The 13,364-nt window shown below is 40.9% G+C and overlaps 1 pseudogene; it reads right to left on the minus strand.

Moving 5' to 3' along the window:
* LOC109475088 overlaps nt 1–10,176 on the minus strand; it is a 15,084-nt pseudogene extending 4,908 nt beyond the window's left edge.
* Between the last annotated feature and the right edge of the window lie 3,188 nt (nt 10,177–13,364).

Consider the following 13,364-nt stretch of genomic DNA (forward strand, 5'->3'; position numbering starts at 1 on the left):
AACCATTCCTGAACAACATTCACACATCCATTCCTACACAACATTCACACAGCCATTCCCTAACAACATTCACACATCCATTCCTGAACAACATTCACTCAATCATTCCTGAACAACATTCACACAACCATTCCTGAACAACATTCACACATCCATTCCTGAACAACATTCACTCAACCATCCCTGAACAACATTCACACAACCATCCCCTGAACCAATGTTCACACAACCATTCCTGAACAACACTCACACAACCATCCCTGTCCCTGTTCCTGAACAACATTCACACAACCATTCCTGAACAACATTCACACAACCATTCCTGAACAACATTCACACAACCATTCCTGAACAACATTCACACAACCATTCCTGAACAACATTCACACAACCATTCCTGAACAACATTCACACAACCATCCCTGAACAACATTCACACAACCATTCCTGAACAACACTCACACATCCATCCCTGTCCCTGTTCCTGAACAACATTCACACATCCATCCCTGTCCCTGGTGCTGAACAACTTTCACACATCCATCCCTGTCCCTGAACAACATTCACACATCCATCCCTGTCCGTGGTGCTGAACAACTTTCACACATCCATCCCTGTCCCTGGTGCTGAACAACTTTCACACATCCATCCCTGTCCCTGAACAACATTCACACATCCATCCCTGTCCCTGAACAACACTCACACATCCATCCCTGTCCCTGGTGCTGAACAACCTGCATTATACAAGGTGATGAGCACTCCACACACTAAGGTCCATTGCTGCATACTTCAAAAGAGGAATATGATTTTGAAGTTACCAGGATACCGTTGTTCCCAGGAAGGGTCTTTTGCAGATGGGAAGGAGATGAATAAGACTGGAGGGTCAACTTGTGAAGCTTCCTCTGGTGTCAGCCTGCTGTAGTCTTCATGAAGTTTCTCCATATCATTACCTGGAGACAGACAACAACACACATGGACATTTTGTAAACTTCTGGGAAGTGTTTTGAGTTTTTGTGAATAGATTTGATCTGTGGAGGGGACTGTATGAAGCAATTCCATGTGTATCACACCATGCAGCCAACACTACGTGGACTTGAAACACGAAAAATGAAGAAGAAAAAAACTTTAGTTACTAAACCCTTAAACAGTCCAAGTGTCTGGGCCAATCCGAAATTTGCTTCATAATCCCATTACAAAAGAAAAGAAGAACTTTATTGCACGACAATTGCACATGGTACAATGTATGGCAAACTACATAAAGAAAGTAACAAACAATAAAATAAATGTGTGGAATATGACCTAATGTCAAATAAAACCTAACATAAATTCTTAATTACTCAAACAATAAGGGCTAGCACAGGACTTTGATAAAGTGCTATTACAATCGAGTGGGCTAATCATGAGTTTCTGTATTTTTTCTAAGAGCAAAGCATTCCTTTATATATCTACCTATTTTTGCATTGTGGGGACCATTACATGTAAAGATATATTCAAATCTGTCTCCAACATCGAGACTCTTGAAATCTGTTGTACTTGATTCGAGAAATGTAAACAGCTTGTTACATATAACATCATATTTGGTACATTCCATCAAAGTGAAATTCATTTCATGCTTTGGACAAAATGGCCAGAACCTTTGGTCAGTTGCTATATTGTAATATCTACCTGTTTCAATATTCAATTTATGACTACTGATTAAGAGTTGAATGAAACATCTCTTATACCTGCAAAGAGCCAGACGTTCTGTGCCTTCAGACCCAGCTCCTCTTTGGTTCCTCTCAGACCAACAAACACTGAGAGACAGGAACAACTCTGACTCACGGCCTCCAACACATCACCCAAGCCTGGAACAATGTAGTAGATTGTGTTGGGTAATTTACTATCTCGAAGTCTGGAAAACTCCCACTACCATTAGGATATTCTGATCGACTTCCCCAAGACCCCCAAACCAGTGCCCGAGGGGAATCAAAAAAATTCCAGCCAAAAATAAAAATGCTACTAAACCACAGGAAAACAAAGCTGGTATTGTGAATTTGTGGCAATACGACATACATACGTAAACAACAAGCTGGTACATGCTGTTTTTTGCAGAATTTATCAATGTACGTATGTAGTGAGTTCTTGAATCATGGAGCCTGGATGCCCGTCTCTGTATTGTCGCTGACTACCATGGACTACCTTGGCCAAGAGCCAAGCCAGAGCCTCAGTGGACATGATCTTTTTTTTTTGAGAGAGAGAGAGAGAACAAAAATCAAAGCGCACGCAGATGTCATCCATAAGATTAAGTCAGTGTGGCCTTACATAAAGAAAAGGCCCGTTAGATGATGAGCATAAACATCCAAGGGACTGACAAAAAGTGACCATAATGGCTACATGGCTGAAATGCCAAGGGACCACAAATACAGGTTTGACTACATGTAATTTTGTATTTTGTATTGTGGTCCCGCCAACACCTCAGCAAAACATATGGCATTGCATCTACCCAGAATTTTCACATACCAGATTTTTGGTCAATCTTAAAGTGAGTTGCATGCAGTATTTTTCCTGTTGCTGATGATATCTTTTCTGACACAGCATTGGAAAACAGGATTTATATCATACCTGAGCCGCGATAACGGTACGGCCCGGGCTCCGTACGTTTTTCCCTAACTGCGTGACTGTGCCGCTTTCGAAAATTCAAATACAGAATCCGGACGTTGGAATTGATGTTGTTGCATTTTAGGGTGTAGTGGCACCAAGTTTTGGCTCAACTTGCATTGAAAGGCGCGTTTTCTTGGGTGGGTATGACATAAATAGAATACAACACGGTGCATTCCGCATCACCCTCGGTCCCGGCCCTCCCGCAAGTCAGATCGCGGTCGGGCCGATACCTCGGGCGATACGGAATACCCAGTGTTGTATTCTATATAAACCAGATAGACATACTGCCAATTGAAAGTGCTATGCACAGTACATTACAGGATTCGTGCGGACACAGTACATTTTGCTGACATGCTGGTCTCACCTGTCCTCTGTGCCACCTCTACAGGCAGTAGCTTGTGGTAAGTGTTGTACACCCCTGCAGCTGATACAATGACCGGTGCATGGATGTCCACTTCTCCTGCTTTCTTGTCAACGACTCGGACACCTTCGTAATACAAGATTGTGCAACAAAACTCCATCAAAACCTTATCATGAGGTACAATGCATACTAAATGTGTTCAGTAGTACATGTAGGCTGTATTTTCATCCCTAAAGATCACACCAGACTTATCAATAAGGCCACACCAATTTAATTTCTTGGTTAACGGATCTTTCTAGAAAAATAATGGAATGGGCGGGCAAAAAAAATAAAAATAAAAACAGGCCTACTCATCCTATTATGGCCCAAAATGGTATCATAGGAGCCATGTAGTCAACACACCAGGCTGGTTCAAAATTTAAACTAGAAAGGCCAATATTTGCTTTGGAGCAAATACAGCGATGGGTTCACCACATTTTACGACATGGCAGGGAAAGAATGAGAAACACAAGGGAAAACAATGATTTACATTCAATTTGATATAACTATAATAATAATATGAAGTAACATACAACTAAAACAACAGTTGGATAGCTATTCCCTACTTTATTGGTTAGGATTTTTAATTGCATAATGCAAACTGTTGATTTTCAAAATAAAAAAAAAACGTTCATGCCCCGCATTCCAATGCTGGAGCAGAAAAGCTTGAAATACCTACCAAAACACTTGAATAAAGACATACTGTCAGTATGGAAATGCTCTGTGCAGGTGTTAATCAAGTTAAATCCCAACAGCCAATCAGCAAGAAATGCTCTGTGCAGGTGGAAATGCTCTGTGCAGGTGTTAATCAAGTTAAATCCCAACAGCCAATCAGCAAGAAGTATAGAGGAAAGCTGCATGCCTATTGGTTGATGCCCTGCATTCCATTGTGATGACTCATGCCCAGACGTGGTAAACATGGCACACTAACACAGTAATACATTTGCTATAACACAGCCAAAAAACTCAAATAAAACCATTCTAAAAGCCTGTATCACAAAAATTTAAAAAACGCCTAGGGGTATTTGCCCACTGTACCTCCATACCAAATTTCAAGACCTTAGGCCCTAAAATGAAGAAGCTGAATCCATTTAAAAAATGGCAGAAGAAGGAGAAGGAGAAGAAGAAACATCAGAAAAAGCAATATGGGTTCACCACCACTTCGTGGTGTGGTGAACCCATAACAATGAATTTTGAACTTTTAATGATACCACTGCATTGAAAGATGGAATAACTGTAACAACTAGGAAGAAAAGGACTGTTTTCAACTGTTTAGGGCAAAATATGAGCATTTAGCAGTTGATAATGAATTTTTTTTGGCAAATCAGAAAAAAATGAAGCGGGCAAATCCATTAACCAAGAAATTAAATTGGTGTGGCCTAAGGGTAGGTGTTTGCCATAGTGTGTGTTGGCTGAAATCATATCCATTCTTAACTGCCTTTGCAGATTTCTGCTATGCAATTTTTTACACAGGTTAATTAAGGTTCTCTAAAGCTGCATAGGGAGATAGACACTTACTGTACACCTTTCCAAGTGTGTGTGATAAAACTCTCTTAATGGATACAGTTTTCCTCACACCAAAAAAAAAGGTCACCCGTGCTCTAAGCAGAGCATAGGGTTTGGTGTTCATTTCCATAGCCCTTGGGCGACACACAGTTGTGCAGGGCACTACAACAGGGGGCTAGTCCACTGGTAGTGCTGTGTGATTGGCCTTTCCACACTCTTTCTCATATGTGCTGAGTGCTTAAGCAGAGAAAGAAGTGTGTACCATTTTTAAAGTCTAAATGGTATGACCCGACTGGGTTTTGAACTCACGACCTCCCGGTTACAAAGCGAGCACTCTACCAATTGAGCTATTACACCGGTCGTAAAGACCAAGACCAAGGCCATCCCCCAAAAAATCTTATCTTTTATATCTAATCCCCTTTAGAACTTTGAGAGGGCCTGCAAGCCCTTTTTTGTAAGGCGTAATCAGGCCGTTTTAGACTTCGTAATTTGTAGGCAGCCTCCGCAAAAATCAACGTACATGTAATTCGTAATTGGGCATTAGCCGCAAATCGTAAAGTCGTAGTCAGCTCTGAGACTTTAACGTAATTCGTAATAGCCGGCGAAAATTTTGCGTAATTCATATCACTACCCCCCCCCATGCAGGCCCTCCTTTGAATTCACTCATAGTTGAAAAAACATTACAAACCCATTGCTTGTCCATCACTGTCAATCAGAATTTGACTGACAGGTGCCCTACACAGCACAGCTCCTCCGGCCTTGTTGATGACAGGGATGATGTTGAACGCTATTTCACTTGCCCCGCCCACTGGATAGTACCCGCCCTCTCTGAAGTGTTCTGCCACGCTGGCCTGCAGAGCAAAACCTGACTTGCTGGGCAGAACACCTATGAGAGACCAACAACAAAACAACAGAAGCTTCAATGAATAAAACTCCCGTGAGAGACCAAGAAGTATACCTGTTCATTACATAGCACTATCATAATAGCACGTCGGCAGAATGTACTGCGCCTGCGCAGTAACCCCGTATTTTCGCGTTTTTCGTTGGGTTTTTGGTCAACGTTGCATCAGAATTTTGCTTGTTGCAGAGGATATTCTTTCCGACATAACATTTGTCAAAATGCTAACCTTATATGAGCAAATACAACCTTATATGAGACATTCTACCAAAATGCTATGTACAATACATTACGGGTTTCGCACAGGTGCAGTACGTTCTGCCCACGTGCTTATTATAATCACTTAAAAGCTTTAATTTTTAATCAATTTCTAACTGCAATACAAAATAAAGAGAGCTATTTAAATCCAGTCCAGCACCAAGGGACCATGTCTAAACTAAAGGCAAAATAGATGTTAAACAAGGACAACAACAACAACAACACACATTAATTCAACTGGGACGGGAGGTGTTACAGACTACCAACCCCATTTGACCTGTTGCCCATGTGACATTTCCGTAAGGCGATATGTTCTAAGCAACTTTTCCATATTAAAAATGGATTACACATTGAAGTTCCATCTAACAAAATATTCGGCCTTTCGGGACTATCTTCTAGAAATGATGACAACAAATTCCATACCATGGTCTCCAAAGTTATGCGCGAACACAGTCTTCAAGTCAGCATTATCTGTCAGCTCATCCAAAACCTCCTTGGTGGATCTGGACATGTACCTGAAGAAGCTGTTTAAGACATACACGATGCCTGTCTTGACCAACACCTTGCAGACCCAAAGAGGTAGGATCTTCAAAGCTCCTAAGATGTCTGAACCATCTGCTACTTCCTGGAATGCACAGATATGTCTACATGCCCGTACTTATGTTCCCTTGCTCCTAAAAGATGAACCTAAAACTGCAGATCTTTTTGAAAAAACAAGGAAAAACATCCGTGTTGTAACATCGGATTACACCTATAGCGAAAAAAAACGTAACAAGATATTGAATTTCCTTTACCTGTGCACCATAAACATTATAGTTGGAAATAAAGTAGAAAACAATTGCATCGAAAGGCAAAGAACCCAACCACTCTACCCTTCTTTGAGATCTTTCAGGTTTTTTTTACTCAGTTCTCTACGCAGTTGCCCAACTACATACATTATATTTTGAGGCAATTAAAAACTCCTTGATGTATTCACCAATTGGTTAACATGTACCTTTGTTTTCCTTAGGAATGTCTGGACAGCTTGCTCCTCCCCAGGGAAATGTTTCAGTAGTTCCCTCCTGTACTGCTCACCTCCACGTCTGATGGGGATCCAACGCCGCTGGAAAAGGAAATTGCTTTTTTTTTTAATAACAAAAAAAAATCAAGTGAACATTGCCTCCCTCAGCCACATTAACAACTCAATATCCAAATATTATTATATATCATATACAAAAGATCATCATCATAATCTATCACATTGTTTGTGGCTATGTACACTATCATTATAGTAGGGAGGACTTTGTAACAAAAAGAATAAGACAACAACAAAAGAAACAAAAAGTTCCATAACAACATAATTTGGCGCCTCGAAGGAATATACTATAGGTTCTTATAAGTTTGAGGCTCTTACTCCGGATTGTTAACATACACCTAGGATGTTATTTAATAACATCCTAAATGCTCTCACCACAGAAAATATTTAGCTTGTGCTGGTACCACCTGGAAATTGCTAAGTACAGATTTTGCCACCATCCTACTTACATGTAGATATACACATTTTTCTTTCATAACACCTGAATCGTGCACCATGTCTGAAATGTCTTTTTTTCCTCTGTTGCACTGACTCTGATGTTAAGCATTCAACTTTTGGCAAATGATACAAGATTCGACTAGAAATAGGAATGGGTAAAAAAAACGGCAACTTCTTTAAAAACCTACAAATCAAAAGCCTTCTTCCCAGGATGCTCTTTAGTTGTAGAAGACCATACAAAAGAACCTGTACTTTTTGTTGTGTCAATAAAGAATCTCACTGTATCATTCATTACTTCTATGTTATATGTTTATATTAAATGAAATAAACAAAATAACTAAACAAACCTGATCAGGTGTGCCAAGTACAGCAACGTCGTAGTCCTCGTCCAAGCAGGCCCACTGCAGCTGTCCCTCTGTGATCTGGTCCAGCAGAACTTTCACAGCACTGCTGTCTGACTCGGACATCCTCCCCACATAGTGGATTCCTGAAGGTCAACTTTGTGTTCAAGGTCATGTGTATTTGTAAACATTTCTGCTTCATACAGGCTGAACCTCAGAAGGTCAAAGAAAGAAAGCAAAGCAGAAAAAAATAAAAATCTAAGGAAAAATTTAAGGATTTTGAAATGCAGAATCTCTGACTAAATACAATGTATAATGCCTCAGGCCCAGAGCAATTGCCCAAAAAAGATACCTGAAAATAAGTATACTAGACAGTAAGTAAGTATGTGATCAGACTGGACTGACTTTTCCGCCTTTGGACTGGACTGCCATTTCCACTAACCCAATACAGTTTAGCTACCATAATGTTTTATTACTAGGCCACAGCAATTCAATTTGTTGTTTCTCAGATTCGCCCTGTCCATTTTTACTGATTTGCAAAAAAAAAATTTCTTTAGGTAACTCTAAATCAAACCTGCAAATTGCTCAATAAAAGACATATTTTGCCCCAGTGGTTGAAGCTAAGTCCTTTTCATCCTATAGTTGCTTGAGTTTTTCAATTTAACAAAGCAACTTTATTCCATTAAAAGTTCAAAATCTATTGTTTCAATTATAAACCAGCCTGGTATGTCGACTTCATGGCTCATGTAACATTTCCGGCTATCATGGGGGGACTTGGCCTGTTTTTTATTTTACTTCGCCCTGTCGCTTCAGACTTTCTCTGAAAAAATCCGAGAAACAACAAATCAAATTGGTGTGGCCTTATGATAATAAATGTTATAAAATCTTACCAGAATCAAACTGCAGACCTTTCAGCCCAAAGGTGTGAGAACAGCCGCCTGGTTTCCCGTGCTGCTCCAAAACCAGCACCTTCTTCCCAGATTTCGCCAAGATGGCGGCTGTCGTCAGACCGCCCGGCCCGCTACCTATCACAATGGCATCCAGGTCTGAGGGAACTTTCTCTACAGAAAATGCTATTCAGGAAATAAACAAAAACCTTTAAAAAAACATAGTTTAAAAAAGAAAATTAGTGCACTTGAGCCTGAAATATATATTTCATATGGTAAAAAATTAAGATACTCCTCCCCTGAGGTGTCACCAAAAAAAATGTTGTAATGATTATAAGGCCACAGCAAGTAATTTTTATGGATAACATCAGCGCGCGCATTAATTTTCGGCTGATTTTGGAAAAAAAAATGGGCAAAGATGTCTGTTGCCATGCCGGAAGGTGGATGGAAGATAAATATGAAGAGAGGAGACAAGAAAAGGCTCTGATTTAATGTTATGTTTCTTACTTTGATGCAGTGATATGTGATGCTGGCTGTGTATATGTGATGTTCCCACTGAATCAGACCATTAGATTTTCTACAATGATTGAGTAAAAATTTAAAAATGTAGGAATCTTGTTTTTTTCGCCCGCTCACATTAGATTTGGAGTCTGCGGAGGATGTCATCCATAGAATTTACTTGCTGTGGCCTAACGTTACATGTAATATATGCATTGTCATTCTTACAAATGTTTAATGTCAGGCAATTTGCACATGACCCAAGTTAAAGTTTAAAGGTCAAGTGCGAATGCTGAATCATTCTGATATTGCACAACTTTCAAACTACAAAGAGTTTAAGTTTTATTGTGGAAATATATGCATTGTCATGCCTACAAATGTTGAATGTCTGGCAATTTGCACATCACACAAGTAAAAGTTTAAAGGTCAACTGAGAATGCTGAATCATTCTCATCATTCTCATACTGCACAACATTCAAACTACAGTTTAAGTTTTATTGTGGCAATAAACTATCAAAATCATACACAAATTGCACTTTGGAAGATTAATAATAACTCACAAAAATTCCATCATGACATCTCACGGAATTAGCCGTTAAACCTAAAGCTTAAGTCTCTTTTATAAAGTTGATGTAATTATATGCTGCAGATACTGGCGACTAGGAAGCTTATTTTAATAGTTTTATACATATACTATATACATATGCTGTATATATTGGCCGTATTATATTCAAGAGGCTATCTTGGTCAACACGGCACCTAGGCGAAATTTGGATTACAATTTTGCATATGAAAATGTTGCAATTGATGAACTTATAACTGTTAACAGTTCCCAGTCACCCACCGTTCTTGAGAATTGACTTCCTGACTTCCCTGTCGGTAACCAGAGGTTCGGGCGCCCTCCTGGCAAGTCCTCCTTGAAAGGGTTCCGTGACTCACTCCTTGAGAACTTTTTAAGGAGGAACACCGAGCTCAAGACGGAAACGGAGATCAGAAGGGCGGCCGCGGAGACGTTCTCAGCCAGCACGGTGACAGTTGTGGCCAGTGTCGACATGGTAAACAAAGTTCAGGTTCTCTCCTATGTTTCTAACGGCGAGAGAGTTAGAAACTTTCTTCGTCTGATCGAGCCTGTCTGATTTGAACAGCTTGCCTTATGATCGGAATGATATTAATGTCAACATACACACAGGAGACCGGCGTCTTGTCCACACATGGTACGTACCGGTACTGATCAGCTGTGACCCTTGACCACCAGATCACCTGTTTGGAACAGTCCATTCATTTTCTCTAGGGGTGAGGTTGGGGAAATGCACTTGACTGTATATTATTCTAGAAATAAGGTCACAGCAAGTAAATTTTATGGATGACATCCTCCGCAAACTCCAAATCTAATGCGAAAAACAGTGCAAAAAACGATTTCATAGCCTTCTATCGAAGGCAAAACAACTTGACAAGAGTGGAGTTGCTCTTAAATGCTTTTGTCCACTCCCTTCCAGGCCGATCATGCGTTTGCATGGAACATAGGTCGGAATTATGACCCCTCGCTCCCGTAATAGTATTACACGTAACAGGACAATGCAATTCTAAGGGCTCCTTTGCAGTCAACAACTTGAGTCGAACTAAATATTCACCAATATGACATCAGTGTGCAATCATATAAACGTCAAATAAGGAACCGCCACGCAAGTTTGTTGTATTAATCAGTAAGATCGGAATTACTGCCCACCCAGAAGTTCAAAATGGGCCTTATAAAAACCTTATCAATTCAGACTGTGGCAGCAAACAGGCTTTCACATGCGCCATGTTAGGTAACAGTGTACTTAAAGGCTTTTCATTCATGTCAAAATAATTATCATATGAATCTCGACGACCAGGTGTTGGCGGGAAAGCCCCCTGCCAGCCAGACGTCGTCTAGACGCCGTGTCTCGCCGTACGTCGCGACAGAGCGTATATATATGCTCTCATCGTAATCTCATTGCTTTGCCTTGCTTTGAATTCGAAGTTTTGGAGAAAATGGCGAGGAACAATAACAACGGTGAGCCCGATCATATTTTCAGTATTGTTCGCTACACAGTTTCATCTTGCCCATAGAACGAATCTTATCAACAGAAACCCTGGCTTATTCATACCGGGATATACCAGACTCGAGTGCTTCTTGAAGAAAGGAACACTAACTTCCGTCTCGTAAACATTCGTTACCATCTGAAACTATCGAAGCCACGGCATTTCTCAGATTGGTAAACAATAGTGTAAATAATACATAGCAGAAAAAGTACGCCACGAAACTCCCTGAAATTTCGTAGCGTAATCTTGAAAACTGGCTACTTTCAAAATGAAATGAAATGGCTACCGGACGAAAACCTACTTGCTTTAGATTGTTGACGTTGAAGTTTCCGGTATTATGTGGACTCAAATTTCCCGCGCTTTAAGCAAATGTTTCAGAGGTTCGCTAGATGGCGCTAGTTATGGATCGGTCCTCGTTTTAACAAGTGGAATACATTGTATGTATGTACACAAACTTCGATGTAAATAATTGTGCCAACACAGATGAACTTTGAAATTTATGCTATGCTAATTAACTAATACATACATTTGACATCACAATAATGTGCCCTTTAGTAACTCATTCTTTTCTTTACACCAACAGTACCACCAGCTGCAGGTCAGCTGCGGAGAAGTGACCGGGTGAAGAGCAAGCCGGATTGGTTTCGTAAGTTGATAGACTGCTTTGATATTTTTATCTGTCACGACACTGTATGAAAATTTGCCCAGCTGCTGCAGAATTACCAGGTGGTTTGTATTTAACACCTAAAAGTTACATTTTGATATAAAGCCATCATACATGTGTAAGCTAGCCAATTTGTAGTAGTAGTAACTGTTTTACTGGTAAGTGCTTTGTTCAGTCTGTCCCATCAAGGCCCTCCTAAATGTGTCTCCTTCATGTGTTTTTCTTACAGACCGGGATCCCAGGTACGGCTTTAGCCCCCCAAACCCACCCCCTCCCCCCACTGCTGCCACCACCACCACCAGCACCCGCAGCACCGCAGCCACCCGCGTCCCGACCTGCTAGCACCTGTCTTGCCGCCACGACCACCAGCAGCAAGACAGCGCCTCGCCACACCGGGGGCAGCCGACCGTGAGATCTGGAGGCCGCAAAGGATTGCGGGCCTTCAGTCCCGGCAGGCCCTGTTTGGAGTGAGAGTGCACATGGTAAGTGTTGATATGATACAGAAGACACTACATTATGTACATGTATGTCTAATGTCTTTCATTTAAATATTTCAAAACCATTGTCCTGGTCCCTTTTTTACTACAATTTTTCTTCACAATCTATTTTTAATTCAGTTTAATCACACACAACTGTCCTCTCACAACACACTGCAACACAAAACTGTCCTCTCAACACACCATAACAGTCACAACTGTCCTCTCATCACAACACACCGTAACACACAACTCTCTTCTCACAACACACCGCAACACACAACTCTCCTCTCTTCACAACACACTGTAACACACAACTGTCCTCTCATCACAACACACCATAACACACAACTGTCCTCTCATCACAACACACCGTAACACACAACTCTTCTCTCTTCACAACACACCGTGACACACAACTCTCCTCTCTTCACAACACACCGCAACACACAACTCTTCTCTCTTCACAACACACCGCAACACACAACTCTCCTCTCTTCACAACACATCGTAACACACAACTCTCCTCTCTTCACAACACACCACAACACACAAACTCTTCTCTCTTCACAACACACCGCAACACACAACTGTCCTCCCTTCACAACACACCGCAACACACAACTCCCTTGGTTGGTTGATTAGTTAGTCTGTTGATTGGTTGGTTGGTTGGTTGGTTGGTTGGTTGGTTGGTTGGTTGGCTGGTTGGTTGATTAGTGAGTCTGTGGATTGGTTGGTTGGCTGGTTGGTTTGTTGGTTGGTTGGTTGGTTGGTTGATTAGTTAGTCTGTTGATTGGTTGGTTGGTTGGTTGGTTGGTTGGTTGATTAGTTAGTCTGTTGATTGGTTGGTTGGTTGGTTGGTTAATTGGTTGGTTAATTGGTTGATTAGTTAGTCTGTTGATTGGTTGGTTGGTTGTTGTTTGTTGGTTTCTTGGTTGGTTGGATTGTTGCCCTGTTTGTTTTTATGGGTGGTTTGTTTGTTGGTTGGTTTTTGGTTTGCTGTTGGTTGGTTTGTTTGTTGGTTTGATGGTTGGTTTGTTGTTGGTTGGTTGTTAGTTAGTTGGTTTCTTTGTTTGTTTGTTGTTTGTTGGTTTCTTGCCTTGTTGGGTGGTTGGTTGGTTTGTCCGTTGCTTAGTAAGTTTTTTGGTTGGTTGGGTGGTTTGTTGTTTTGTTTGTTGGTTGATTTCGTGGCTTGGTTTGTTTGTGGGTTGGTTTGTTG

The sequence above is a fragment of the Branchiostoma belcheri genome, unplaced genomic scaffold, assembly GCF_001625305.1.
Source record: "Branchiostoma belcheri isolate BF01 breed outbred unplaced genomic scaffold, Haploidv18h27 scaffold326, whole genome shotgun sequence".
Taxonomy (NCBI): domain Eukaryota; kingdom Metazoa; phylum Chordata; class Leptocardii; order Amphioxiformes; family Branchiostomatidae; genus Branchiostoma; species Branchiostoma belcheri.